Consider the following 18,126-nt stretch of genomic DNA (forward strand, 5'->3'; position numbering starts at 1 on the left):
CTGCTTCTTCTTGATTCAGTTTGGGAAGACTATAGGTTTCCAGGAATTTGTCCATTTTCTCTAGGTTGTGAAATTTCTTGCCATACAGTTGTTCGTAATAATTTCTTATAATCCTTTGTATTTCTGTGGTATCAGTTGTGATTTCTCCTCTTTCTTTTCTGATTTTATTTATTTGGGTCCTCTCTCTTTTTTTCTTGATGAGCCTGGTTAAGGGCTTGTCAATTTTGTTTATCTTTTCAAAGAACCAGCTTCTACTTTTGTTGATCTTTTTAATTGTTAGTTTAGACTCTATGTCATTTAATTGTGCTCTGATCTTGATAATTTCCTTCTTTCTTCTTGATCTGGGCTTTCCTGGTTGTTCTTCCTCTAGTTCTTGTAGCTGTAGGGTTAAATTTTTTATTAGAGATTCTCTAGCTTTTTTAGGTAGGCCTGTATTGCTATGAACTTTCTTCTTAGGACTGCTTTCGCTGTATCCCATAGGTTTTGGGTTGTTGTGTGTTCATTGTCATTAGTTTCCAGAAACTTTTTGATTTCTTCCTTGATGTCATTGTTAACCCATTCATTATTTAATAGAATGTTATTCATTCTCCATGAGTTTGAATGTTTTTGAGTTTTTTCCTTGAGGTTGATTTCCAATTTTAAGCCATTGTGATCTGAGAAGATGCTTGATATAATTTCAATTTTCTTGAATTTGTTAAGGCTTGTTTTGTGTCCTACCATGTGGTCTATCTTTGAAAATGTTCCATGTGCACTTGAGAAGTATGTATTTTTTGCTTCTTTGGGGTGAAAACTTCTATATATGTATCGACTAAGTCCATTTGATCTAGAGTGTTGTTCAGTCCCTCAATATCTTTGGTGTTTCTTTGCTTCGATGATCTGTCCAGTGTTGACAATGGGGTGTTAAAGTCCCCTACTATGAGTGTGTTGCTGTCTATATCTTTCTTGGGGTCTTTCAAAATTTTCCTTATATATTTGGGTGCTCCTAAGTTGGGTGCATATATATTTATAAGGGTTATATCTTCTTGATGGATTTTTCCCTTAAGTATTATGAAATGCCCTTCTTTGTCTCTTTTTATGTCCTATGCTGTGAAATCTGTTTTGTCTGATATAAGTATTGCTACCCCGGCTTTTTTTTTTCATGTCCATTTGCTTGGTATACATTTTTCCATCCCTTTACTTTCAGTCTGTGTAGATCTTTTGTTCTAAGGTGGGTCTCTTGTAGACAACATATTTGTGGGTCATTCTTTCTAATCCATTCAGCTACCCTATGTCTTTTAATTGGAGCGTTTAATCCATTTACATTTAGGGTTATTACCGATAAGTACTTATTCATTGTCATTTTTCCCCTTTGTACTCGTGTTCCTCTCTGTCTCTCTGTTTCTTTATCTTCTTAGAGCAGACCCTTTAGCATCTCTTGTAATGCTGGTTTGGTGGAGATGTATTCTTTTAGCCTTCTTTTGTCTTGGAAGCTCCTTATTTCACCCTCCATTTTGAATGAGAGCTTTGCTGGGTATAGTATTCTAGGTTGTAGGCCTTTGTTTTTCATTGCTTGGAATATTTTTTGCCATTCCCTTCTGGCTTGTAGTGTTTCTGCTCAGAAATCTGAGGATAGCCTTACTGGAGCTCCCTTGTATGTTATTAGTTGTTTCTCTCCTGCTGCTTTTAGGATTCTCTCTTTGTCTTTGAGTGTTGCCATTTTAATTATGGTGTGTCTTGAGGTGGGCCTGTTGGGGTTTATCTTCATTGGGACCCTCTGTTCTTCCTGGATTTGCGTGACTCTTTCTCTCCTCATGTGAGGGATGTTTTCTGTCATTAGTTTTTCAAAGAGGTTTTCTATCCCTTGCTCTTCTTCTCCTTCTGGAATTCCTATGATACGAATATTATTACGTTTCATGTTGTCCTGCAGCTGTCTTAGAACCTCTTCAGTCTTGTTCAGTCTTTTTTCATTTTGTTGCACTGTCTGTGAGTTTTTGTCTACATTGTCCTCCAGCTCGCTGATCCGATTTTCTGCTTCTTCTAGCCTGCTTTTAATTCCTTCTACTGTGTTCTTCAATTCAGAGATCATATTCTTCATTTCCTCCTGGCTCTTATTGATGGCTTCTATATCCTTTTCCATGCTCGTGTAATTCTCTGTGAGTTCCTTGTAGTTTTTCTGGAGTTCCTTGTAGTTTCCCTGGAGTTCTTTGTAGTTTCCGCTGAGCTCATTCAGCTTCTCCATAATCAATGTTTTGAATTCTGTATCTGATATTTTGCTCCCCTCTATTTCATTTAGCACACTCTCTGGGGATTCTACCTTTCCTTTTGATGGGGGGTTGTTTCTCTGTCTCACCATTTTTGTGATTCCTATTGTTTGTTGGTGCTTCTTAGAATGATCTGCTCTTCCTGGATCTGCCTCTGGTAGTGTCAGTTCATGTACCAGACTGGCCCTAGGCAGCCTATTGGAGAATTCTAGTGATCTACTGCCTTTGTCTATCTTCTTTAGTTGTTAATCTACTCAACTTGTGATTAGCTGTCAGGCTTAAAGACCGTGGGTGTGGTGGCTTAATTCCTGTAGGCAGGGCTTTTATTTCCCCTTAGTCTGACGCCACTTGGAGGGGAATGGTCTGTCTGCTGTACTTGGGCTGAGTCAACACTGGCTGGTCCTGGGAGAAGGTTAGTTTAGCTTCCACTTACTCCTCTGCCCTCTTGGATCTCCGTCTGTGTTGTCCTTGATGTTATTTCTTTAATCTGTCTGGTTCTATTTCAGCTACTCTTTGGTGGATCTTTTTCTCTGGTTAGTTGATTGAGAGTCACTCTGCCCACATTGTTTTGAGATCTTTTGTGGAGGTGCTGCTAAAACATAATCACACAACCCAGGCAAGAAACTCACACCCTCCAATATCTCCCCCAACTACAGTCTCGCTATAGGCTGCAAATGAGCCCGTAATAATATACTTGTGGAGATATTGGGACTCTTATTTCGTAGGAGAAACAGATAAGAGTTGTTTTAAATGAAGGAAGGGTAATTTTTGAGCTGGAAGTTGATAGAGTAATAATATTAGCAATTGGGATCAAGGTTATGTAAGACAGCAATTAACATTTACACTGTATATTTGAAAAGGAGGAGAGGGTTACAGTGTGGAGTGAGAAAGTAGAAGTGTATAGTATTAGGATTATATAATCGGTATATGCTATATGATTAGCGTGGGGGGGAGGATAGACACAACAGACATCCAGGCAGACAGACAGCCAGAAATTGAAAGAGAGGGCTGAGGAGGTTAGAAGGTAGGAAACAAATTGAGAAAGAATTTTTCAAAAATAAAAATACAGAGTAGAAAATAGCAAGACAGGAAGGGAGAGAGGAAAGAGAGAGAGAAAGTAGAGAAGAGAAGGGTAGGAGAGAGAATGCAAGAAGAAGGGGAGGAAGAAGAGGGGGGACTGGATTATTTTTTTAAATTATATATTATAAAAAAGATTAAGAGATTAAAACATGATATAAAATTGCAAGATAGAGAGAAAGAGAGAATATATAGAGAGAGGAATAAGAGATGGGAAAGCAAGAGGATGGGGGAGGGAAAGAACACAGAGGAGGGAAGGATATCAGGAGGAAGAGGAGATATTAGAGAGGGAAAGATTGAAATTGAAGAGTTGACCAAAGATAGGATGAAGGAGAGAAATACAAGAGGGAGAGAAAGAAGTGAGGGGATGGGGTGGAAAGAGAGAAGGGTTAAGAATGGGATGGTGAAGGGAGAGGGGGATAGATTAGAATTATAATTTGAATATTAACAGATTAGAATATAAAGTGGAATAGGGAGAGAGAAAAAAGAGAGAGAGAATATTTATAGGGAGAGAAGGAAAATAAAGACAAGGGATGAAAGAAGAACGAATGTAGATTGAAGAGGGACAAAATAAAGAAAGAAATTTAATAAAATTGAAGGTGCTTAGCACAGAGAAAGGAGAGAGAAAGGGAGAGAACTTAAAATTAAAAAATTAACTGAGAATAGGATGCAGGGGAGAGAAGGGAGGGAAGATGAGGGGAGAAAAGGAGAGAGAATAAGAAAGGACTGGGGGGACAGTTAGAGAGAGAGTGAGAAGTAAAAGAATGAGAGGATTTTAACTCAATTCAACTTTTAGGCACAGTCTCTGGGTATTTTGGTTTGTTTGTTTTTTTGTTTTTCCTTCCTTCCTTCCTGAGTCCGCTCCTATTCAAAATTCCATGGGTTTCAAATATTTTCTGGTTGGTTGGCTGGCTGTGGGAGGGTTCTGCTTGATTCTGGGGTTGCTAGTCTTTTATTTGTGGGCCTACCACCGCTCTGCTGTGAGCTGCATTTAGTTGTCCCCTCCTGAGGCAGCCTCAGCCCTCCTCAGGCTTGTCCAGCTACTCCTTCCCTCTGTTGGTCCAGCCTGTGCCTGCCAGCAATCCCCGCCCTGCCTCCAGTCCTGTCTCTTTCCCAGGCTACAGCTTCTGCTCTCTTTCCTGTCTATATGCTTGCGCACCCCACCTCTCTCCCTGTCTCAAGATCGTCGCCCCATTTTGCAGGATTCTGGCACAGTCAGTCAAAGTGCCGGGCCCAATGGCCCTTTCCTGCCCAGGACCTCTCCCCTAGTCTGGAGCTCTGCAGTGGCTTTCCCGGTGGGCTCTTCTCCTTGCCCCAAAACTGTCTCTATTCCGAGTTACAGCTTGGTCGGTCAGCACAGCGCTCTCCTACCCAGGAGTTCTCTCCCAGTCTGGAGCTCCGCAGCAACCTTTCCCTTCAGGCCCCTTCTCCCTGCCCTAAAACCATCTCCCCTCCAGAACCTCCGCCTCCGCTCTCTTCCCTACTTACACACCCCGCCCGTCCTATTTCTCTCCTAGCCCCAAACCCGCCTTTTGTTCTGTGGGATTCTACCGCGATCGCTCAGTTCTCCCCCGGTCCGGAGTTCCACAGCAGCCTTTCTGTGCGGCCCGCCTCCTTGCCCCAAATCTGTCCCTTTGTTCTTTAGGGCCCTAGCACGGGTGCTGTGCTCACCTGGAGCGCCGAGCTTTCCGTCAGAGGCTGCAGCTGAGGAGGTTTCCCTCTAGACTCAGATCACACAGTTTCTCCCAGTCCTGGTTGTTCATTGTTCTCTAACTCCTCTGGCTTTTTCGGCCAAATCCTCTCCCCAACTCCCTACAAGAATTCACCCATCGGTGCGCCCCTAGCAGGGGGAGTTTCCCAGCAGCTCTCGGTTAGTGAATTCTCTGGGTCAGTACTGCAGACACATCAAATCCGGGAATGACTCAGCCTGCAGTGTGTGGTAAACCCCTCCACCCCCCTCCACGCTGCTCCCACGATCTCCTCCCTGTTCACGTTATCAGAGATCCACACTCAGTCACTCACTCCTCTCCGCATTCGCTCCTGGAGTCTCTCCCTAACAGGAGCGAGCTGAGAACACTGTCCCTACTCCACAGCCATCTTCTGCCCTGATCCAATCATATGTTTTTATTGATTTTAGAGAGAAAGGGATGGAGATTGGTGTGAAAGATAAATCAGTTGGTTGCTCTGTCTCACATATATGCCTGGGTAGGGATCAAACCCATACCCTTTAAATAGAATTCTTTATCTTAGAAACCTTGATTTCTTTTTTTTTTTTTTTTGGTGACAACTAAATGTAAGTAATTAACATTCTATTCTTTTTCAATTGCTACTTTTATGAATATATTTCATAACTTCTAGAAACAGGTACCTTTATTGATAGACATACTTATTTTCAAGAGATATACTTCAAATAAAATACAAGATATATTCATTAACAGATTCATCTCCCTCCTCTACCTTATCTGCAATAAGAAGCCAAAAGTAGGCAAACTCAGATCAATTAATATTTCAGTACCCAAAATGTCTAGATATTTAATAATTTTTATTAATAAACTCAGCAAAACTCCAAAGCTTTAAGTTACTAAAAACTTTGGAAGAAAAAAATATATATATATAAATATATATTCTGGGGGAAGTGCAGATGTGCCAGCTGAAAAGAGATTCATGCAGCTCCTGCCCAAGTTTATTCCCTTTGTTCTGATGTTATCTCTCAATATGCATTAGTATTCCTTTCTTTCTGGACACGTTGTGGTTTACAACTATAATGAGAACTAAAGCACAGGGTTGATTATATACTTTGATTTGTTACAGAATACATAACGTTGATTACTAGTTAGGAGATACTAGATCATAGCTACAACTTAACAATTTAGTTCTGGCAGAGATTTCTATGAGGGAGGAGAGGGAAAGCAGAACAAAGGGATCAGGTGAAGGGTTGTGGACATGCAGGTATTGTCTTTGCTGGTCCTGATATGGATTTTTTTCCTCACCCAATGACTCTCTTTCATGGCTTTTAGAGAGAGAGTGTTACAGAGTGGGGTCCCCAAAATTCTTCAGAGCCCACGGTCTGGGGATAGGGGAGGGAACTCAGTTGGGGCACAGCCATTTTTCCTAAGAGATGCCTTCGCATATCTGTGGCTGGTAGCTAGGGTTTTAGTTATGCATATGGCTTTGGTTCTTACCAAGGTACCAAGGAGATGTGAGGGGTTTTGATCAGCAGAATGGTGAGGAAAGAGCTTACGGGACCTGCGTGAGATTTCGAGGGTGGCTGCAATTGGTCACCCTGCCCACTGCATCACAGGCTGCAGTCAGGGATTTAAAAATAAAGTAGAAGCCATTTGCAGGGGGAGAACCATGTTGTTTTGAAAGGGAAAGGAAGAACGTCATGCAGTTTGCAAAGAGGCAGAAGGGGACAACCACATGGTTCTGGATTAAGAGCTGGAGAACACTGCGACACTGGCAAAACCTCCCCAAACAGGCACAGATGATTGGGAGCCACCAGTAAAGCTGACCTGTGTCTGGGAAGTAGGAAAATATTATCTCTGACTTTTCTATTCCAAAACTAGGCTGGTTTAGCAGGGGGAGGCAGAACTATGTGTTTGTGGTGTTTTAAAAAAACAATAAGACTTAATGGCAAAAATCTGCCACCAATCTAAATCTCTGTGATCTTTAAAAAGACAATTCCTTTTCTTTTCACCAAACTCTGGTGTTAACTGTTATGCTTTTTGGTGGCAGGAAATCGAGGCCCTCATAACTGAACTGCCCATGAGTTCTGTTTCAAGAGGATGGGAGAGAGAAAAGGAGAGAGAAAAACATCAATGTGAGAGAGAAACATCAACTGGCTGCCTCATGTACGTGTCTGGACCGGAAATCCTACAGACCTGGACCAGGGATCAAACCCACAACCTAAGTATGTGCCCTGACTGGGAACTGAACCCACAACCTTTTGATTATGGGGCAATGCTCCAACAAACTAAACCACATCAGCCAGGACTCAGTATAGATCTTTATGGTTAATGTCTTTGAATTGACCATCTGGTCTTTGTCAGCTTAGCTAGACTCCAAGGTCAGGCTATTTCTTAGGTTTACACAAGAACTGTTATTTATAGTAAATATACTTAGAAAAGAAACTTTTAATATGTAAACTCTTGCTTTGATGAAAAAAATCAGGTTAGAGTAACAAACTGGGTTTAATATTTACTAAGATTAATATGAATAGCTGTTAGGGAGGCTGGTGATGCAGGCTGTGAAAGAATTCACAAAGAGAAGAAAATGCAGAGAGCAAAGCTTTATTTTTACTTTCCCAAGAGAGGAAAGGGCTAGGTGGGGAGAAATGCACCAGTCCTGAGGGGTAGGGGCTGTGAGTTTTCACTGGATCAAAAAGGGGGAGGGGGTTGTAGCTGGGTGGCCTTGGCAATTAGTTGTAAAGCAGGAGGTTTCGGGCTGATAGTGCAGACTTCTCTTTGTTTCACTGTTACATTTGGGTTCAAGATCAGGGTGCTCCAGTCTGGTATGTCCTGTTTGTATAAGTTTTAAAACACCTGGCGGAGGCTTTTGAGAATAGAAGCTCAAGGAAACAACAGTTAATTATGCCTGACAGACTTCCGGAAAGGGAGATAGATAGCAAGTATTGGTAAAGAGGGCCTGAAAGGGGCTTTTTTATCCTTTTAATAGCTTTACATTAATATAGTGTATTAATTCCCCATTATAGTGTATTTGGTATTTCTCCTTTTTCACTTTTAAAATTAGAGCATCGGAAAAATTACATTTCTGGCCCATCATTCATGCTAGTTCAGATTGCACGTAGGCCAGCAGAAATGTACCATCAACACAGGTGATCACTATGCATACTTACTCTTCCACTCATATTCCATATTTTTCTGTATCAGCTAATCCACTACAGGAGCTTTCTACAAACTAAGAAATTTTACAGACGGGATGTACAAAATCCCAGAGGAGAGGAACTCTCAAATCCCAAATGTTGGATAACTTTCCCTTAGTTTATTTGGACATTTTAGTGTCCTATATATTTTAGTCAGATATTTTTTAAAGCAGATACAACCTTTCTGAAGTTTCTGTTACAATGAGTTTGCCATTTTTCAGACCGTTCCACCTGAGTATAAAGAAAAGAAATTTCATTTTAGATATAAAGAGCATGTGCAATATCAGAAGATGTCTGTAGTTAACAGTAAATAATACAAAACATTTTTTTATTGTTCCCTGGAGGGTCCATATGACAATTTTTCTTTCTGGCTTTTATTTCTCCATCTCCTTCATCCTTTTATTTATCTGTAGATGACATACATTTTATTATCAAACAAATTGCTATTTTTCAGAGAAACAAATTCTAAATAATCAGGGCCACTGGAAGGTACTTCAAAAGATCTAAATTTGTAAAGCGTAATGCTCCAGAAAATATTTCTTTTAAGACACCATGCTTAAAGTTTAATCCATTTCTTACTGACATAGTTAATCTAAAGGAGTTATTTCTCTACAATTATTCTTTTCCTATAAAGAACTAAAACATTAATATTTCAAGTTTTTAAATTGCTAATTATAATTAGATTGTTAAAATATACTGAGAATGTAGATTATTAAATCTTAGGCACATCATTTGGAAACTTATTACTACTCTATAATTCTTATTAATTTGGTTTAATATAGCAGCAGTCTTCCCTCATTTCTTAGTAAAATATTTTATCAGACTTTAGAACTTCTATCAGAATTAAATGCTTTTATATTAGTGTATGTATGTCTATGTTTGTGTGTTCAGCTACATGAGATAAAAGCTTTTAAAATTCCCTGAAAAGAGTTTAGAACTTATATTAAATATTCTCTCTCTTAATAGAGATATATCAGATTATTTCTAAAATAGTCATAGGGAAGACACTTTATTTATTGATTTTAGAGAGAGAGAGAGGTAGGGAGAGAGAGAGAAAGAGAAACATCAATTTATTGTTCCATGTATTTATGCACTTACTTGTTGATTCTTGTATGTGCCCTGACTGGGTATCAAACCCACAACCTTGACATATCAAGACAACCCTCTAACCAGCTGAGCTACCTTACCAGGGTGGGGATGGCATTTTTAATGATTCCAGTATTAATCAGGGTTCTCCACAGAAACAGAACCACTGGGATGAATGGATGGATAGATGATAGATAGATAGACAGATAGATAGAGATATAAACATAGAAATAGACATTAGCTACAGATATAGTTATATTATTTAAGAATTAGCTTACACACTATGGAGGTTGACAAGTCCTAAGATCTGTCATCTGCAAGCTGAAGACCCAGGAAAATCAGTGGTGTAACTCAGTCCAAGTCTGAAAGCCTGAGAACCAGGGGAGAATGATGTAAATCCTATCTTGAAAACTAAGGAAAATGAGATCAGATGTCCTGGCTCAAGCATTGAACAAGGGAAAAAGGGGATGAATTCCCACTTCCTCTGCCTTTTGTTCTATTCAGGCTCTTAACAGATTGGATGATACCCACCTGAACTGTGGCAATCTTTACAGAATCCACTGATTCAAAAGCTAACCTCATCTAGAAACAACCTCACAGACATATCCAGAAATAATGTTTAACTAGGCACCATATGCTCACTTTTATGGAATTGACTCATCATTAAGGTATTTAATTTTTTAAAAATCATATACCTTTTTTATATGTTGTTCTTTAAGCAAGTTTTAATCTCTTAAACTGTGTGTTCAATCTCATCCAAATAATCCTAACTCTATTAAAAGTAGGATTTTCTTATTTTATCTGTATTAAATAGTATGCATTGTATACAAAATAAATATAAGATGTTGAATGATCAATTTATATATACATTGCAGAATATATAATGTTTAAAAGATTGCATAGTGTTTAAAATTGAGCAAATGTATATTTCAATAATTTTGTGAATTTAAAAGATATATATAACTATTCACATGCAGGAACATGTTTTCATATATTTTTTTTTATCTCCATTAGCCTTGGTTGAATCACATCACAACTAGTAATATATATATTTAATTAGCATATAGTAATTATAATTAGCATATACACATGTACATTTTAAGTTTGTTGAAAAACTCAACATATCATCTAAATTCTGATCAAGCAGAGCAATTTGATTAAAGACACATCGTTTTATTTAAGATTATAGTATTTTCAAATAAGCATTTACTTATTTACACTATCTGGTAAATGCAAATGCATCACTAAATCCTTGAAATTGAAGTTTCAAATGAAGACATTAATTTTAAAACCTTAAACTGCAGATAAATTTGCAAGTGTTTTAGAAATATAAAATTTGCCATCTTCCCTATGTTTTTACTATCTTTGAGCAAAACATTATATTCACAGAGCACATTTTGATTTTACAATAAAAAAATTGAGTCATAGCTTTAATAGAAGCATTCTTCATATGTGTAATTTAATATGAATATACCTTATGTTGTTATGAAACAAAACACATGCAAAACCTAGATCTAGATATATGACACATAGTATTAAGAATGTATCTTTCCTAATCTCTTGGGAGCAGCAGAAAAGCAATATTAGGTACTTGTGTAGGTGACTTCAGTATTTTGGCCTCAATGAAGAAAATTTTATTTTTCTTTTGAGTTATGTGATCTGTAGCAATTCTTTACTTCAACAATCTAAGATGAAGGTCTGGGTCTCATGTACTGTAATAGAAAAAGCTTGAAAAAAAATCTACCTTATGCTCTCAAACAGACAATCTACAGGTAATCACGGTTCACTTTCAGAAATATTGCTTTAACCTCCATTTCCTATATAATATCTTAGTACTATCATAATGATATTCTGTAGCAGTCAGGTCTCCAATGATTGTGGTTAGCAACAGGAAAGAAAATGACCAAATGTACTGTCAAAAAATATAAAGTGAGACTTTGGAAACAATGTTATATGAGTTCAACAAATGTATAAAATATCATTACAAATCAAGTTTTGCCATAAAGAAAGTTATGCATGTAATGGCTGAGGAAAAAAAAAAGTATGGCTTTCTGTTTAGCTTTAAAAAAATATTTTTTTGTTTATTCATTTTTAGGGAGGGAGGAAGGAAGGAAAAAGAGGGAGATGAACATCAATGTGAAAGAGAAGCATCAGTTGGTTGCATTGTGCATGCTACCAGCCCAGGACCTGGCCCACAACCCAGGCATGTGCCCTGACCTGAAATCAAGCAAGTGACTTTTCAGTTTGTGGGATGATATCTAACCCACTGAGCCACACCAGTCAGGGCTGTTTAGTTTAGGTTTTTTTTTTTTTTTTAAATCAGAGAAATAAAATGTCAAAAATAGAAATGAACTATAGAGAAAAAATAAACAAATACTTAAAAGCTTCATGGGAAAATGGTGAAAAAATTTAATGTAAAGAGTTGTTTTTAAAATTGATCATTTCAAGCTAAATAGAGTTAGGAAAGAACAAATTATAAATTCATTATGAATGTTTTACATGGATATAAATTTTATTACAAAACATGTTTTAGAATAAACAAATATTTCCTGGAAGTGATTGTTTTACTGCTTCTTACTAAGGGGAAGGATTTCACTTTATGCACTACAGCAGATTTCATATTGAGAATGATGTCTTGTTACAAACATGCACAACCTAAATAAATTACAAAAGTTTAAATCAAGGATAGTATTTTGAAAAGCAAGAAAGAATGAAGAAGAAAAGGAGAATAAAGGAAGAAGGAAGAGGAAAAAAGGGAAAACAAGGAAAAGAAAGAGAGAGAGCAGGAATAGAAGAAGAAAAAGAAGAAGAAACTTAAATTTTTTAATTTAACTTGTTGGAATGCAAAAGCAATACTGCCCTTAATTGAACTGACTGACCCCTGAACATAGAAATAGGAGGTAAGCTCAAAGGAGTTTGCAGATAAGGCTTTTAAAAAGCTGAAGTAAGAAAGAAGCTATTGTTATGCAAAATTGTATTTCCAGAAAGAAAATAAGATAAATCAAGGATAATATTTGAAAAGCAAAGAAGATGATAAGCCTCACTAGTTTAGTAGCCTTCTTCAAAAGTCAGTTTTTCTCCACTCTCAAGAGTACAGTTCTCTCATTCTCTTCTATCCTTTGGAGTGCACCCACATTTTGTAATTTACCTGGAAATTAACCAGTCTTCAAAGGATTAAAATTGTTCAGTTCAAATGTATGTAGAAATATTGGAACTGCTTGGATAGTATATACTGATATTCTCTTAGGAAGCTTCTAGTATAATTATCTTTCTCTATGTCTGTGCTATATATTATAAAATGGTTGACCATTTACAGACACTTCTTTCACATGGAAGAAATTATTTGAGGTCCATATTTTTGAAGAAGAGATTGTGTCAGTTTCCTGATGAGAAATTGTAATGGGGTGCAGAGCTAGGGAATGTCCCCTAAAATATTCCCCACATTCCTTGATTGGGAGAAGGGAGAAGTGGATGGATGATACAGCATTTAAGATACTTTGCATAACAATGGCAAGTTAATAGCTGTGCCTTTCTTGAACAGAGAGAACTGCTGCCCACCATGGAAAGTGTATGTGACTAAGAGCATAAAATGACTCATGAAATATGCAGGGGAGACGGATGACTCTGTGTCATGGGGAACTCTTGCCCTAACTAAAGGTGGCAGCTGAAAGAAGGTAAAAGATTCACGGAACTGGCAAAAGTAGCACATCATAGGAGGGTCTGGGTATGAGGTCACATAGGAAGTTCCTGACAGGGCATTTAAAATAAGGGCAGGCTGAGAGAGGAAGGGAAGGCATGCAGAGGAAAGGGCTGAAGGAGAAGGGACTGGTATGCCATGAGATCTGGTGTAGGAAAGGGTTAGCTACAAGGCCTGGTGTAGGAGAGGAAACCTGCTGGAAAGCCTGCCTGAAGGAGATGGTGGCAGAGCTGATGGAGCTGTGCAGAGACCTGCCTAACCAAGCATGGATTTGTGGGAGATACCTGAAGCTGAACTGTGACCAAAAATGCTGAACTGCAGACTTCTGCTTCTCTGAAGGACGTATGGAGAAGCCACTGTCTTGGGAAGTGTGCCTCCCTGGACTCCACCATGATCCAGTGTAACACAGCACATGTTTTCCTGAACTACTATGTGGAGGATGAGGACAGCGTCCCCCAGATCCTGAAGGAGAGAGCTGCTGGGAGAGGGTGGTGACTCTGAAATCCAAAAGTGCACAGTTTCAGAGAAGACAGAGATCCATTTGCATGACCAACTCAAGAACAGATAAGGGTATGGGTAACTTCTGGGCATGGATTTTGCTAATAGCCTTTTGGGCAGCAAAGGAAGTACTGGGTTTCATGGGAAAACAGGGCTCTGAGCAGGAGTGGTCTCAGGCCTCCAGTCCCAGAGGTCAGAACTCTATAAATAAAAACCTGTTTTCTTCAACACTAATTGTTGGGTCATGAGTCAAAGTGCCATGTGGCTGAGACATGTTTTTTTTTTTTTTGGTACACACACACATTAGATAAACACACAATATGCAATTAGGGGAGATTTAATTGTGTTCAAATTGACTTTAATGATCTAGTTGATAATAGAGACAAAAGGCAATTGATGAGAATAATCCTACTCATTAAGAGTGGCCTGTGAATAGTGACTTTCTTCCAAGGAATATAGCATGAGATGGGAGTAAAAAAATAGTTACTTCATAATGAAGAAACCAGTAGACACTACATAGCCCTGTGCTCAAAATTAGCATTGACAGCAATAAGTCATGTTGATAGTAGATGCCCTTGATATGATGTGACTTTAATGACATTTTGACTTTGTTATCTTCCTCTTCCAAAATCATTAATACAGTTTAATCATGAGAAAAATACATAAGCCCTGAATTGAGAGACATTCTACAATGACCTACTCCTCAGAACTGTCAAGGTCATGAAAAAGAAGGACAGAATCTGAGAAACTGTCATAACCAAGAGGAGCATAAGAAGTCATAATGACTCAATGTAACATGATATCCTAGATGAGATCCTAGAAATGGAGAAATACATTAGGCAAAAACTAAGGAGATTTGAATGAACTATAATTTGAATTAAGGCAAAAGGATCAGTGTAAGTACATATGTAGGATTATGATTACATTGTAATCACATGTAAACCCAAATAATCACTCAGCAGCTTTTGGTTGTACATTCCATGCTTTGAAAGCATACATAAATATAAAAATTATTCATCAGATTACAAAGAATACTTCACAGTTTATGCATAACAGGTATATAATATATATTCAAGTATATGGCTCAACATAAGCTTTATATATGATTCATAATGACATTGATAATAAGTAAAGTTTTATATGTCTTTATGTGCATTGTTTTTTGAATAGCATATAAGGATATTTAAAATATGAAAGTTGTTACAGGAAAAGAAATTAGAGTAGCAATAATTAGGAGACAGGGAATGAGGAAAAAATATTTCCTTCTGTAAAAAGATACTCCTATCTACAAATTATTAATTTACTGAAGAAAAGTTAGTCTTACATTTTTGTCATAAATTTTTGTAAGGTGTTACTAACATTGTTGAACATTTCAAATTGAGGAACTTAAATAATAGGATACAATACTTCTTTTTATTTAAGCTCACTTAATATTACATAACTTTAGTGGATATTAGGTGATTATCCAGATTTTTACAAATTATGGCACACATATGAGATAGAAATTAAATGTTCTAATATTTTAAAAAGAATTCTCACCCTCTCTATTACAGTCCTCTCTAAATTTAAAAATACCACCAAAAGAAGATTCACCAGATCAAATATTAAGAAAAATGAACTTTAAAAATAAAAGCCTAGTTAAATTTAAATAAGGCCATACTGAATAATTATAGAAAATAATCTTGGCAATGTGAGGAACCAAATAGACCCAAGCTTCTGAAATTTTGTATAACTGGAAAAATTTATGAGTTGATAGGTTGCTACATTTATATAATTGCATTAAATATGACAATAATGAAATATTCATCCACCTCTATTTTCAAAAGATAGCTATAATTGTCATTCAACTGGTTCAGTTTGTCATAAAGTCAACACATAAACCTAACTTTTAGAACTAATGATTAACACATACAGTTTACGATACTATCTTCATAATTACAAATCATTTGAAATGATTAAAAAGAATTATTAAAGAATTAACACTTAAAATTTTTTTCAAATGAAACTAGTACTTTGAGATGCTTAAGAAATAACCAGATGTACATTTTCTTCAATTTCTTAGAAGAAAAACAGTGAAACAGTTGCATTCAAGATATATAATTTAACATATTATTGATATGAAAAAAATTGTTTCATATTTTATTATGAAAGACATTTCTAAAATGTGTTTAATTGTTTATTCTTTGATGTGCCAGACAATCAGCTAATTTGGACAGAACAACATGAACAGAACAGTACAGATCCAGCCTGGACGTGCCCTCACTTTGCTTAGGAATCTATGGAGTGGGATCAAAAGATCTGGAGGTAATGGCCCATGTTATTGCTTCAATAAAATATGCCCCAAATTATCAACTTACTGTGCATATTCCATCATGGGCTAGCCATCCTTTTAATTTCCATCCTGACTCTACTTCTGGTTTCTATCACAACTGTAACCTTGCAAGTCGCTTAGGCATTTGACTTTAATAGTGTGCATTGATTATAATACAACATTTATTAACATGGGATATTCTTTTCAGTGTCACTTTAAAAAATGAAAACAATTCTCTTCTAAGAACTGAAAATTATTTTACTAGAGCCGGGCCAGTAAGAAGTTTCATGATTTTGCACACCTACTCACCTACTTTGTCCCCAAAGGGTGAAAAAGGAACACTAGCGTTCAGCTCCTGTGTTAATACTCTTGAGGGTGAGAGAAAGTTTACTATGTTTACTTCAAATTGTTATTATCCCCCAAATATCCAACAGAATCCTGCAAGTGACATACTGAATAGAAAGCAAAATAAGCACAAAATACTCGATCAAAGCTGCAATACATTTGTGAAACTTTCTAGATAAATATCTCATTTCTCTGAGAAGACCATAGTTACACTATCCCTGTGACAAACTTCTTTTACCGCTTGTCTTCTGGTAAGAAGTTAATTTAGTGAGTGTTTACTGTTTCATTTTCCATCTGTCTTTTCTCTTCTTTTCAATTATCCTCTGTATAATAGAGTAGAATATAATTTTGGTTTACTAAGAAATACAATGAGATCCCTAGAGAGAAGGTGATATGTTACTTTGACAAACACATAAATAAGTGATGTAATCATTTGTCATGAACTGATGAACTCACCAGTTCAGTGTTAGAAGCAATTTTAATAGCATACAAATTTTGACTACAATTCCTGTATTCATGATTGTAGCTAAATAAATGAATGGTTTCCAAGTCTGGCATCTTGCCAGAAACATAAGACCTAGAATTATCTAATGAAATTAATCATTGTGTCAGTATTTTTATGACCAAGGACGATTTGAATCCAGAGACTTAGCCTACTTTCAAAGAAGTGGCAATGCTCATCAATCTATGTTGTAGAAGTATTAATTACTGGCTTCTAGTCATTATGCATTGCTCTCTTGTGAACAACTAAGAAGTCAGGGCAAGAATGTAGAATAATTTATTCTCTTTTAAAAATATCAACAAGTGAGGAAAGAATTAATATGGTCACAATCTAAAATTAGTGTTAGAAAAATAAACCCTCTTTTCCTTTTTACATTTTCTGAAATGCCATAAGGCTGACAGTATTAAATTAAGCATCTATAACAAAATTAAATACGTAAGCTTATAATAGGTTAGTTCAAAGTAATTCAAAGTTAAGAGATATTTGCCTTTGAGTGAGAGCTTGTGAACACAAGCAACTTTTTTTTTTTTTTTTTTAAGAATATGAGTGCACACTGCAAGGTCATAGTCACCATTCAGATATATCACAGTTAACAAAATAATCTTTCTCTCAGAGACATTCTATGGAAACATAAAGCATTCTTGACTTATGCTTATTCACTCTAGGTTTTAAAAAATTCAATATTAATTGAGACTTTGTCCTTAGCAATGAAGACAAGAATGACTAAATTTCAGCTCAAGTGTTAACTGTTCTAGAAAGTGTGATTTTTATTGTCTCACCCATGCTCCTACAAACCTCTCTATATTTCATCATCATACAAATTTATGTTTCACTATAACTGTCTTTCTTCTTTATAACTTTTTCTTTGGGCTAGGATGGTGTTTCACATCTTTGAATCTCTACACCATGACAGAGTAGTCTGGTAAATGTTGGTTGAATGATATGAAGGTATAGTCCCTATCTTTAAAGTCTAATGTGGGGGAAATCACAATAAGAATATTTCCACATCAGATAGAAACTTGCACACATGCCATAGGAAAGAAGGAAGGAAGTAAAGAATGAAGGAAGGAATGAACAAAGGAAGGAATGAACAAAAAAAAAGAAGAAGGGAAAGAAGGAGGGAAGGAAGAAGGGAAGGGAGGAAGAAGGAGGGAAGATGGGAGGAAGGAAGGAAAGATGGAGGGAAGGAGGGAAAGAAGCAAGGGAGGAAGGGAAGAAAGGAGGAAGAACTTTGCTATGGCTGGGTAGGGAAGAGAAGTATCATGAGAAAAAGTTGAAGCTCTTGCTTTATAAATGGAGTTTTCTGGTGAAGGAGAGAAGAGGATAAAAGTAAAAAAGCTTTTGGTAAATGCCAATTAATTATGTATAACTGACTACTGAGTGTGAGGAAAGTGAAAAACAGAGAACATTTCTAGACAAGTTGTCTAGGGATAAATAAAGGGGTTTTGTATACCTTAATAAAAAGTTTGGACTTCGTTTTGAAAAGGC

Source organism: Furipterus horrens, unplaced genomic scaffold, assembly GCF_987537825.1.
Source record: "Furipterus horrens unplaced genomic scaffold, mFurHor1.1.pri manual_scaffold_9, whole genome shotgun sequence".
Classification (NCBI taxonomy): Eukaryota; Metazoa; Chordata; class Mammalia; order Chiroptera; family Furipteridae; genus Furipterus; species Furipterus horrens.